Below are 12570 nucleotides of genomic sequence, written 5' to 3'. Positions count from 1 at the left end.
CTCACAAGAAGTTCCTTGCTCCCACATTACCTCACAAGAAGTTCCTTGCTCCCACATTACCTCACAAGAAGTTCCTTGCTCCCACATTACCTCACAAGAAGTTCCTTGCTTCCACACTACCTCACAAGAAGTTCCTTGCTCCCACACTACCTCACAAGAAGTTCCTTGCTTTCACACTACCTCACAAGAAGTTCCTTGCTCCCACACTCCCTCACAAGAAGTTCCTTGCTTTCACACTACCTCACAAGAAGTTCCTTGCTCCCACACTACCTCACAAGAAGTTCCTTGCTTTCACACTACCTCACAAGAAGTTCCTGCTCCCACACTACCTCACAAGAAGTTCCTTGCTCCCACATTACCTCACAAGAAGTTCCTTGCTCCCACATTACCTCACAAGAAGTTCCTTGCTCCCACACTACCCCACAAGAAGTTCCTTGCTTCCACACTACCTCACAAGAAGTTCCTTGCTTCCACACTCCCTCACAAGAAGTTCCTTGCTCCCACACTCCCTCACAAGAAGTTCCTTGCTCCCACACTACCTCACAAGAAGTTCCTTGCTTCCACACTACCTCACAAGAAGTTCCTTGCTTCCACACTCCCTCACAAGAAGTTCCTTGCTCCCACACTACCTCACAAGAAGTTCCTTGCTTCCACACTCCCTCACAAGAAGTTCCTTGCTCCCACACTCCCTCACAAGAAGTTCCTTGCTTCCACACTACCTCACAAGAAGTTCCTTGCTCCCACACTACCTTACAAGAAGTTCCTTGCTTCCACACTACCTCACAAGAAGTTCCTTGCTTCCACACTACCTCACAAGAAGTTCCTTGCTTCCACACTACCTCACAAGAAGTTCCTTGCTTCCACACTACCTCACAAGAAGTTCCTTGCTTCCACACTACCTCACAAGAAGTTCCTGCTCCCACACTACCTCACAAGAAGTTCCTTGCTTCCACACTACCTCACAAGAAGTTCCTTGCTTCCACACTACCTCACAAGAAGTTCCTTGCTTCCACACTACCTCACAAGAAGTTCCTTGCTTCCACACTACCTCACAAGAAGTTCCTTGCTTCCACACTACCTCACAAGAAGTTCCTTGCTCCCACACTACCTCACAAGAAGTTCCTTGCTCCCACACTACCTTACAAGAAGTTCCTTGCTCCCACACTACCTCACAAGAAGTTCCTTGCTCCCACACTACCTCACAAGAAGTTCCTTGCTCCCACACTACCTCACAAGAAGTTCCTTGCTCCCACACTACCTCACAAGAAGTTCCTTGCTCCCACACTACCTCACAAGAAGTTCCTTGCTCCCACACTACCTCACAAGAAGTTCCTTGCTCCCACACTACCTCACAAGAAGTTCCTTGCTTCCACACGACCTCACCAGAAGTTCCTTGCTTCCACACTACCTCACAAGAAGTTCCTTGCTTCCACACTACCTCACAAGAAGTTCCTTGCTCCCACACTACCTCACAAGAAGTTCCTTGCTCCCACACTACCTTACAAGAAGTTCCTTGCTTCCACACTACCTCACAAGAAGTTCCTTGCTCCCACACTACCTCACAAGAAGTTCCTTGCTTCCACACTACCTCACAAGAAGTTCCTTGCTCCCACACTACCTCACAAGAAGTTCCTTGCTTCCACACTACCTCACAAGAAGTTCCTTGCTTCCACACTACCTCACAAGAAGTTCCTTGCTTCCACACTACCTCACAAGAAGTTCCTTGCTTCCACACTACCTCACAAGAAGTTCCTTGCTCCCACACTACCTCACAAGAAGTTCCTTGCTTCCACACTACCTCACAAGAAGTTCCTTGCTTCCACACTACCTCACAAGAAGTTCCTTGCTTCCACACTCCCTCACAAGAAGTTCCTTGCTCCCACACTCCCTCACAAGAAGTTCCTTGCTTCCACACTACCTCACAAGAAGTTCCTTGCTCCCACACTCCCTCACAAGAAGTTCCTTGCTCCCACACTCCCTCACAAGAAGTTCCTTGCTTCCACACTACCTCACAAGAAGTTCCTTGCTTCCACACTCCCTCACAAGAAGTTCCTTGCTCCCACACTCCCTCACCAGAAGTTCCTTGCTTCCACACTACCTCACAAGAAGTTCCTTGCTTCCACACTACCTCACAAGAAGTTCCTTGCTCCCACACTCCCTCACAAGAAGTTCCTTGCTCCCACACTCCCTCACAAGAAGTTCCTTGCTCCCACACTACCTCACAAGAAGTTCCTTGCTCCCACACTACCTCACAAGAAGTTCCTTGCTTCCACACTACCTCACAAGAAGTTCCTTGCTCCCACACTACCTCACAAGAAGTTCCTTGCTCCCACACTACCTCACAAGAAGTTCCTTGCTCCCACACTCCCTCACAAGAAGTTCCTTGCTCCCACACTACCTCACAAGAAGTTCCTTGCTCCCACACTACCTCACAAGAAGTTCCTTGCTCCCACACTACCTCACAAGAAGTTCCTTGCTTCCACACTACCTCACAAGAAGTTCCTTGCTTCCACACTACCTCACAAGAAGTTCCTTGCTCCCACACTACCTCACAAGAAGTTCCTTGCTTCCACACTACCTCACAAGAAGTTCCTTGCTCCCACACTACCTCACAAGAAGTTCCTTGCTCCCACACTACCTCACAAGAAGTTCCTTGCTTCCACACTACCTCACAAGAAGTTCCTTGCTCCCACACTACCTCACAAGAAGTTCCTTGCTTCCACACTACCTCACAAGAAGTTCCTTGCTTCCACACTACCTCACAAGAAGTTCCTTGCTTCCACACTACCTCACAAGAAGTTCCTTGCTCCCACACTCCCTCACAAGAAGTTCCTTGCTTCCACACTACCTCACAAGAAGTTCCTTGCTTCCACACTACCTCACAAGAAGTTCCTTGCTTCCACACTACCTCACAAGAAGTTCCTTGCTCCCACACTACCTCACAAGAAGTTCCTTGCTCCCACACTCCCTCACAAGAAGTTCCTTGCTCCCACACTCCCTCACAAGAAGTTCCTTGCTCCCACACTCCCTCACAAGAAGTTCCTTGCTTCCACACTACCTCACAAGAAGTTCCTTGCTCCCACACTACCTCACAAGAAGTTCCTTGCTCCCACACTACCTCACAAGAAGTTCCTTGCTTCCACACTACCTCACAAGAAGTTCCTTGCTTCCACACTACCTCACAAGAAGTTCCTTGCTCCCACACTACCTCACAAGAAGTTCCTTGCTCCCACACTACCTCACAAGAAGTTCCTTGCTCCCACACTACCTCACAAGAAGTTCCTTGCTCCCACACTACCTCACAAGAAGTTCCTTGCTCCCACACTCCCTCACAAGAAGTTCCTTGCTTCCACACTACCTCACAAGAAGTTCCTTGCTTCCACACTACCTCACAAGAAGTTCCTTGCTCCCACACTACCTCACAAGAAGTTCCTTGCTCCCACACTACCTCACAAGAAGTTCCTTGCTCCCACACTACCTCACAAGAAGTTCCTTGCTCCCACACTACCTCACAAGAAGTTCCTTGCTCCCACACTCCCTCACAAGAAGTTCCTTGCTTCCACACTACCTCACAAGAAGTTCCTTGCTCCCACACTACCTCACAAGAAGTTCCTTGCTCCCACACTCCCTCACAAGAAGTTCCTTGCTTCCACACTACCTCACAAGAAGTTCCTTGCTTCCACACTACCTCACAAGAAGTTCCTTGCTCCCACACTACCTCACAAGAAGTTCCTTGCTCCCACACTACCTCACAAGAAGTTCCTTGCTCCCACACTACCTCACAAGAAGTTCCTTGCTTCCACACTACCTCACAAGAAGTTCCTTGCTCCCACACTACCTCACAAGAAGTTCCTTGCTCCCACACTACCTCACAAGAAGTTCCTTGCTTCCACACTACCTCACAAGAAGTTCCTTGCTCCCACACTACCTCACAAGAAGTTCCTTGCTCCCACACTACCTCACAAGAAGTTCCTTGCTCCCACACTACCTCAAAAGAAGTTCCTTGCTTCCTCTCTCACAAGAAGTTCCTTGCTCCCACACTACCTCACAAGAAGTTCCTTGCTTCCTCTCTCACAAGAAGTTCCTTGCTTCCACACTACCTCACAAGAAGTTCCTTGCTCCCACACTACCTCACAAGAAGTTCCTTGCTCCCACACTACCTCACAAGAAGTTCCTTGCTTCCACACTACCTCACAAGAAGTTCCTTGCTTCCTCTCTCACAAGAAGTTCCTTGCTTCCACACTACCTCACAAGAAGTTCCTTGCTTCCTCTCTCACAAGAAGTTCCTTGCTTCCACACTACCTCACAAGAAGTTCCTTGCTCCCACACTACCTCACAAGAAGTTCCTTGCTCCCACACTACCTCAAAAGAAGTTCCTTGCTTCCTCTCTCACAAGAAGTTCCTTGCTCCCACACTACCTCACAAGAAGTTCCTTGCTCCCACACTACCTCAAAAGAAGTTCCTTGCTTCCTCTCTCACAAGAAGTTCCTTGCTCCCACACTCTCTCACAAGAAGTTCCTCGCTCCCCCACTCCCTCAGGAGAAGTTCCTTGCTTCCCCACTCCCTCAGAAGTTCCTTGCTCCCATACTCCCTCACAAGGAGTTCCTTGCTTCCTCACTCCCTCACACGCACAACAGGTCCTTCACTCCCTCACACGCACGACAGGTCCTTCACTCCCTCACACGCACGACAGATCCTTCACTCCCTCACACGCACGACAGGACATTCACTCACACGCACGACAGGTCTTCCACTCCCTCACACGCACGACAGATCCTTCACTCCCTCACACGCACGACAGGTCCTTCACTCCCTCACACGCACGACAGATCCTTCACTCCCTCACAGGCACGACAGGTTCTTCACTCCCTCACACGCACGACAGGTTCTTCACTCCCTCACACGCACGACAGGACATTCACTCACACGCACAACAGGCCCTTCACTCCCTCACACGCACGACAGGCCCTTCACTCCCTCACACGCACGACAGGCCCTTCACTCCCTCACACGCACGACAGGCCCTTCACTCCCTCACACGCACGACAGGTCCTTCACTCCCTCACAGGCACGACAGGTTCTTCACTCCCTCACACGCACGACAGGACATTCACTCACACGACAGGTCCTTCACTCCCTCACACGCACGACAGGTTCTTCACTCCCTCACACGCACGACAGGTTCTTCACTCCCTCACACGAACGACAGGTCATTCACTCACACGCACGACAGGTCTTTCACTCCCTCACACGCACGACAGGTCCTACACTCCTTCACACGCACGACAGGTCCTTCACCCCCTCACACGCACGACAGGTGCTTCTCTCCGGCACACGCACGACAGGTCCTTCACTCCCTCACACGCACGACAGGTCCTTCACTCTTTCACACGCACGACAGGTCCTTCACTCCCTCACACGCACGACAGGTCCTTCACTCCCTCACACGCACGACAGGTCCTTCACTCCCTCACACGCACGGCAGGTCCTTCACTCCTTCACACACACGACAGGTCCTTCATTCCCTCACACGCACGACAGGTCCTTCACTCCCAACACGAACGACACGTCCTTCACTCATACGCACGACAGGTCCTTTACTCCTTCACACGCACGACAGGTCCTTCACTCCCTCACACGCACGACACGTCCTTCACTCCCTCACACGCACGACAGGTCCTTCACTCCTTCACACGCACGACAGGTCCTTCACTCTCTCACGCACGACAGGTCCTTCACTCCCTCACACGCACGACAGGTCCTTCACTCCCTCACACGCACGACAGGTCCTTCACTCCCTCACACGCACGACAGGTCCTTCACTCCCCCACACGCACGACAGGTTCTTCACTCCCTCACGCAAACAGGTCCTTCACTCCCTCACAGGCACGACAGGTCCTTCACTCTCTCACGCACGACAGGTCCTTCACTCCCTCACACGCAGGACAGGTCATTCACTCACACGCACGACAGGTCCTTCACTCCCTCACACGCACGACAGATCCTTCATTCCCTCACAGGCACGACAGGTCATTCACTCCCTCACACGCACGACAGGTCCTTCACTCCCTCACACGCACGACAGGTCCTTCACTCCCTCACACGCACGACAGGTCCTTCACTCCCTCACACGCACGACAGGTCATTCACTCTCTCACACTAACGACAGGTCCTTCACTCCCTCACAGGCACGACAGGTCATTCACTCCCTCACACGCACGACAGGTCATTCACTCCCTCACACGCACGACAGGTCCTTCACTCCCTCACACGCACGACAGGTCCTTCACTCCCTCACACGCACGACAGGTCCTTCACTCCCTCACACGCACGACAGGTCATTCACTCCCTCACACTCACGACAGGTCCTTCACTCCCTCACACGCACGACAGGTCCTTCACTCCCTCACACGCACGACAGGTCATTCACTCCCTCACACGCACGACAGGTCATTCACTCACACGCACGACAGGTCCTTCACTCCCTCACACGCACGACAGGTCATTCACTCACACGCACGACAGGTCCTTCACACCCTCACACGCACGACAGGTCCTTCACACCCTCACACGCACGACAGGTCCTTCACTCCCTCACACGCACCTTCACTCCCTCACTACAAGAGGGCCTCCATCCCCCTGCTCCCTCACACAAGAACTATTTACAGTGGTCTGAATAGCCACTAACTGTCTCATTCGCTTCGAGGAAATTTGTAAACATTTATGCCACTTCTGGCTCACTCACAGAATGAAAAAAAAAACTTCTATTTTGGACAGCATTTCAGGAACTCAAAAAAAAAAGTTCTCCCATTCCGAGCGACAGAGATGAACTTTTTTACACTGTTGAAGAGAGATTGTTTACAGTGTTATTGAGAGGAGGAGCTGTTTACAGTATTCTAAAGATATAGAGAAAGGCTGTTTACAGTTGCTGAAAGAGGACCTGTTTACATTGTTAGTCAGAAGACCTGTTAACATAGTCCTTGAAAGATTCAGTTTACAGTTCCCGAGAAAGTAGACGTTGTTTACATTGTTCAGTCACATCCTGGATGACTCCAGTCATCCAGGAATATATATATATATATATATATATATATATATATATATATATATATATATATATATATATATATATATATATATATATATATATATATATATATATATATCGTGCCGAATAGGCAAAACTTGCGATTTTGACTTAAATAGCAACGCTCTTCTTGCCGAATAAGGGAAGCTAAAATTTATGTATGCAATAATTTCGTAAAAGTCATTCTGAACCTAACGAAAAAATATGTTTCATTTTGTTTTTTTTATTATTAAATTATTGTAAATTTATCTAAAATATATTTAGTTGGATTAGGCTAAAGAAAACTGTAAGTTTTCTAAGGTTCTTTTGGTGCAAAATTATTAATTTTTACATTAACATAAATGAAAAAAATATATTTTTAAACATATAAGGGAAATTTTTAGTTCTTGCAAATTGACCAATTTTACCTCTTCGGCACGACATTATATATACATGAGCAAAACAACCGCATGGAGAGATGAATGACAGCTGTAGGCCCTTCTTGTTGTAATCAAGACATCATTCTCTTAATCTTCCTCTCCCTCTTTCCCTGTAGGCCACACCACAAGTTTCTCTACGTGCTTTGTACCTTAGATCAATACAACACCCTCTCCCCGTCTTCCCTGCATCCTGTTCTCTGCCCCCCTCCCTGGCACCCTTTTCTTAAGAGTCCCTCTCTCCCCCTTTTCCGAGCAGTAGTATGATTGAGAGCGGCGTTTAAGACAGAAGTTCCGCCGTTAGTTCCCGGCGTGAGCAGGTGTAGTGAAATGACTCTCCCTACCCTTGAGACCCCTCACTCTGTGGTGACTCCTTCACAGTAGGAGGCTACCACTATGACCGCTCCTTCACAGTAGGCGGCTCCTTCACAGTAGGAGGCTACCACTGTGTCCGCTCCTTCACAGTAGGCGGCTTCCACTGTGGGCGGCTCCTTCACAGTAGGCGGCTCCTTCACAGTAGGAGGCTACCACTGTGTCCGCTCCTTCACAGTAAAGAACATAAGAAAGGAACACTGCAGTAGGCCTACTGGCCCATACCAGGCACGTCTTTTCCAAATCCGAACTTACTAACAAAAATATTTGGCCAACTAATTTTCAATGCTACCCAAGCAATAAGCAGTGATATCCTTATTAACTCGTGTGTAAGTCCACTTAAATACATGAGTGAGAGGGGTTGGATTTAACTTAAATTTGAAAGCTACCCAAGGTTAAACATGGACATATAATAAAGACGAGCACTGGCAGCGTCAGCTTCACTAATACCTGTCATTACTCTGTAGATCGTAGTGTCGTGGTGCTTAGAAAAGTGAACAAAATAACATACACAACTGCGTATTTCGATGGTCTGGTATTGAAGAAATAGTACACTACGTTATAGCATTTCTAGTGAAAATGAACGAAAGAAATACAGACACATATACAAGCCTTGGTTGACAACGTTAAGTCTGAAAATAATACTTGACTCAAATTTAAAATTCATCAATTTCCCCTCACTAATACTTAATTAGGACATCTCTCTCCTCACCCTTTTGCAGTGCTTACACGCATCAGTATGCGTGTTCCTCACGAATGTTATTGAGAGAGCACGAAAGCACTTGTCACACATTTCACTTTCACTATAGCTAAATAACACACGGATGAACACGATATTTGTACTAGTTGGATCACAGGCCACCAGGAGAACCCCACGTCGGACCTGCGAGTGGCAGGCAAGTGCAGTGAGCAGTGACCTTGCTTCCAAACTCTCAGTCAACTCATCAGTCTACCACCTCGAAGTGTTAGTTAATGGGGGGTAAAAGCCTATCAACTACACGAGGGTCATTAAACGCTGCATGTAACCTTTGCACCACCAGACAAGAAAACTTTACTCTTAAATAGGGATTAACAAACCTCTTTGTATATACCTCCATAGAGTGAATATTTTAATAACACACACACTCACACACACACATATATATATATATATATATATATATATATATATATATATATATATATATATATATATATATATATATATATATATATATATATATATATGCAAAACAACCACTCTGAAAGAATAGAGAAATTCCAAGCGCTTTCGTGACTACTCACATTGTCAAGGAACTATACATGTCATAGTTCCTTGACAATGTGAGTAGTCACGAAAGCGCTTGGAATTTCTCTATTCTTTCAGAGTGGTTGTTTTGCATATATATATATATATATATATATATATATATATATATATATATATATATATATATATATATATATATATATATATATATATATGTATAAACACTGATCTCTGGCTGAAGGAGACTCGAACCTACGAACCTTGGAACAAGGTACGCAGTGCTTTACCAATCTACCCACACTGGACCAATACCTTGGAGTCCAGCTTGCGCTAGACTTTGATCCAAGGCAGCCAGCTTTCAGGGAGAAGGCTTACAGCTTTTCATCTCATCCCCTGCATGCATCAGCCTTACTAGAGATATTAACAATGCAAGGAATTCGCAAGAGCAGGCGAAATATACGTAGGTTCGAGTCTCCTTCAGCCAGAGATCAGTGTTTGTGTATATTTCGCCTGCTCTTGCGAATTCCTTGCATATATATATGTATATATATATATATGTCGTGCCGAATATGTAAAACTGGTCAATTAGCAAGAACTCATTTAAAATTAAGTCCTTTCTAAAATTTTCTCTTATACGTTTAAAGATATATATTTTTCATTAATGTTAATGTAAAATTTTTCAATTTTGCACCAAAAGAATCTTAGAAAACTTACCTAACCTTATTATAACAAGAGCAATTTATTTTAGCCTAACCCAACTAAATATATTTTAGATACATTTACAGTAATTTAATACTAAACAAACACAGTGAAATATATTTTTTTTCGTTATGTTCAGAATGATTTTGGCGAAATTATTGAATACACAAGTTTTCACTTGTCCTATATGGCAAGATGAGCGTTGCTATTTAAGCCAAGATCGCAAGTTCTGCCTATTCGGCACGGCATTATATATATGGGTATGTGATTCTTATAGGATTGAGCGGTCCTGTGGGTTAGAGCGTCATGTGATTTTCTCTCAGCATGAGGCGGGTCAAAACGACATGGGTTGGAGTCCTCAGCTTGTCGCAGTGTTGTTATTGATTCAGTACCACTCGTTCGTAGTTACAATAAATATATATATACTGTTGTTCAGTTACTTATGTCCTATCCCTTTGAATCTTAGCATTATATATTTTTTTCCTCTCCTCTCACTGCCTTCTTCCTTTCCTCAACTACGTTACAAACAGGTTCGTTGTTGTTTTTTTATTAACAAATCGGCCGTCTCCCACCAAGGCAGGGTGGCCCGAAAAAGAAAAACTTTCAATCACTCCATCACTGTCTTGCAAGAGGCACACTTGCACTACAGTTATAAAACTGCAACATTAACACCCCTCCTTCAGAGTGCAGACACTGTACCTCCCATCTCCAGGACTCAAGTCCCGCCTGCCGGTTTCCCTGAATCCTTTCATAAATGCTACCTTGCTTACACTGCAACAGCACGTCAAGTTCTAAAAACCGTTTGTCTCCATTCGCTCCTATCTAACACGCTCACGCTTCCTTGCTGGAAGTCCAAGCCCCTCGCACACAAAACCTCCTTTACCCCTTCCCTCCAACCTTCCCTAGGCCGATCTCTACCACGCCTTCTCTCCACTTCAGATTTATACACTCTCGAAGTCATTCTATTTTGTTCCATCCTCCATCGTTGTTGTTGTAAATTCGACGGTATAATCGCTTGGCCTGGGTCTTTTCCAAGAGGTGGCCCGGCCTTGGCTCCCTGTCGTGGGAGTGTCTCAAACCAATGTGTGCCATGGGAGGAGGTACAAGTACCTCCTCGTCTTTTGGGACCAGCTGTCCCTAGGACTACCCCCGTTCTACGCCCTCACAGGGCTCGGAGAGAGAAGCTAGGCACTGTGGGCTGTCACAAACCCCGCCCACATTGAGCTCGAAGGATGTGGCAGCTGCATAGCAGCAGACGATGTCAGGAGGCGCAAAGGCAACAAGCACTACAGGATCCTTTTGGAGCCACACCCCAGCTTACAAACAGGTGAACACGTAACGCTCATCAGACAAGAGGTCACTAGAGGTTGCTATTGTAATGGCGCTCACGGGCTCCCTAAGGGTGGAGTTTATGGTTCAATTCCATTTGTTTAAACAACACAAACCCCTTTGATTGTTCTCATTTACAGGATGAGTATCCTCCCATTACTGTAACACAGACATAATTTTTATTTTACAGATGTCTTTCTAATTTTAATTGGCAGAATGTCAGTTTCCAAGAGATTCTGACACCACTTGTGATGTTGGTAAAGAGTCTGGCACTACCAGTGACACTGGTGCAAAGTCTGGCACTACCAGTGACACTGGTACACGCACTGACATCACCAGTGACACTGGTCCACACACTGACACCACGAGTGACACTGGTCCACACAATGACACCCCTGTGACACTGGTACACACTCTGATAACACCAGTGACACTGAAGTATTAAGTTTTATATCCTGCATTAAGTGTATCGTTGTAGACAACAAGAGAGTTTCACTCGTTCACGGAAGCTCATCACTAGTAATGTCTGTCTTACCACACTTCCAGAAGGTAACAGTTCAAGAAGAAATCTCTCCCGTAACAGTTAGCAATACATCACAAATTATATACAATAACGGATCTAACCAGGAGTCTACTGGCTGGGCTGCATCTGCTCTTTTGTCACCTCCCCAGATAACTACAGCAACTATACTGAGTTAGACATAATAAACAACTGGGCGTCTACATTGCAACCTAAATGCTTTCCACCCAAAGGGAATATGAATGTATAAAGTCAAGAATCATGTGGATTAAAATAACGGTCGGATGCAAAAAGTGGGGTATAATTATAAGTGTTAAGGCACCTGGAGAAGACAGGAGTGTAAGAGGAGAGAGAGAGATTCTGAGAGATAAAGTTAACTTATGTTACTGAGCTTGACTCATAAGTATTATTGAGTGTCATCACTGAAGGCTAGCAACATGCACACTGGAGTAGCCAGGTACTAAAAAATAAAAGCCAGAGTAAAGGGAATTCATCACCAATTTTTATGAAGTTCATCACTCGCTGAATTACTCCTTCATGATAAGGAGTAAGGAAAAAAAGTACTCTGAAGGAAAACGTAGAATATAACCTGGGTGTGTGTGTCTAGCATTAGGAATAATATTACTAGAGACGCTAAAAATCTAGAAAGCTCAATGGCACTCAAGGAAAAAATGTAAAGTAATAACAAAGCAACATCTGATTTTTATAGATGTATCATCCTAGTTGAAGCTGGAATGATCACCACAGAGAGAGAGAGAGAGAGAGAGAGAGAGAGAGAGAGAGAGAGAGAGAGGGAGATATGGGGGGATAGACGGGGATATAGAAGGGAGGGGTATGTGAAGCGGGCAACCTGGCCTTCCCTTACACTTGATACCAAAACATCTGGCAAGCACACCCA

The sequence above is a fragment of the Cherax quadricarinatus genome, chromosome 44, assembly GCF_038502225.1.
Source record: "Cherax quadricarinatus isolate ZL_2023a chromosome 44, ASM3850222v1, whole genome shotgun sequence".
Taxonomy (NCBI): Eukaryota; Metazoa; Arthropoda; class Malacostraca; order Decapoda; family Parastacidae; genus Cherax; species Cherax quadricarinatus.
Note: the sequence above shows the minus strand (reverse complement) of the source record.